Source organism: Gracilinanus agilis, unplaced genomic scaffold, assembly GCF_016433145.1.
Source record: "Gracilinanus agilis isolate LMUSP501 unplaced genomic scaffold, AgileGrace unplaced_scaffold49645, whole genome shotgun sequence".
Lineage (NCBI taxonomy): Eukaryota > Metazoa > Chordata > Mammalia > Didelphimorphia > Didelphidae > Gracilinanus > Gracilinanus agilis.
In genome coordinates this window covers 779-2,212 of record NW_025384294.1, presented here as the reverse complement: position 1 = coordinate 2,212, position 1,434 = coordinate 779, and the positions used below count along the sequence as shown (strand labels likewise).

At 31.2% G+C, this 1,434-nt stretch overlaps 1 pseudogene; it reads left to right on the top strand.

The window, feature by feature from the left end:
* Positions 1-757: 757 nt before the first annotated feature.
* LOC123255639 lies at positions 758-985 on the top strand (annotated as a pseudogene).
* The last annotated feature ends 449 nt before the right edge of the window (positions 986-1,434 follow it).

The window sequence follows — 1,434 nt, the reverse complement described above, 5'->3', positions numbered from 1 at the left end:
GCTAAGTAATATTTTTCTGGAAAGGGGGTGGTAAACAATGAAGTAATAACATTACTAAACATCTATGCACCAAATGTCATAGCACCTAGCAAAAATTAAAGGAGCTCAAGGAGGACATAGATAGCAAGACTATATTAGTGGGGGATCTTAACCTTCCACTTTCAAAACTAGATAAATTGAACCAAAAAATAAATAAGAAATAAGTGGGGGAAGTGAATGAAATTCTAGAAAAAAATAGTTAACAGATATCTAGAGAAAAATGAATAGGAATAAAAATGAATATACATTCTTCTCAGCAGTACATGGTACATAGACAAACATTGACCATGTAGTAGGGCATAGAAATATTGCAAACAAATGCAGAAAAGCAGAAATAATTAATACAACTTTCTCAGATCAATATGTGATAAAATTATATTTAACAAAGATCCATAGAAAGATGAATTTAAAATTAATTGGAAATTAAATAATCTAATTCTTCAAAACTGGTGGGTCGAAAAAGAAATCATAGGAACAATTAAAGACTTCATCAAAGAGAATGACAATGAGGAGACAACATACCAAAACCTATGGTATACAGTCAAAGCAGTACTCAGGTGAAAATATAAATCTGAGTGCCTATAGCAACAAAATCTAGAAGGAAGGGATGAATGAATTGGTCTTGCACCTTAAAAATTAGAAAAAGAACAAATTAAAAATACCCAGATAAGGCCATAGAGATGAGTAGGGAAACCAACCAAAGTCCGGAACCAGAGCAATGAAGGAGACAGACCCCAAAACTGAATAGGACCTGATCTCTGTGGTTCATACACTTATTCAGCAGATGCAGGACAAATTTCAGACCATGTCAGACAAGATTATTGGCTGAATTGATATGAGCAGTCACATTGATGATCTGGAGAAAAACATTGCTGAACTTATGACCCAAGCAGGGGTAGAAAAAATAGAAGGGGAAAACAAAATACCAACTACATGTAATAATTAAAGTTTTTGTTAATCATTTTGAGTGAACTCTTGAAATTTTTTTCACAAGCCAAGATGTGAAGGAAAAGATTTTCTCAAATAACTACTGTGTGCAAACATTTTTTATTATAAAGCTTGTATTCCTAGAATATGCAGTTTAGTTAGGTTTCAAGGTGATTTATTCTTTGATTTCTTGTATGTGGTAGCTTCAACTATATGACATAAAATGTGTAAATATTAGTAAACTTAAATTCTGACTATTCTTGGCTAACTTTTTTAAAAATTTTAGTGCATTTTTGTTAAGTCATTCGTCATTCCTTTTGTAGTAGTTTCAGTTTAATAACAAATTGGTACAAGTTTTTTTTAAGAAATGCATTAATTTTTTTCAACTGTTATCAGATTCTCTTTGTGATCTGAAGCACCTAGAATCAATGGTTCATAATTCTTAGCAAAAATTACTGTTTATTTATA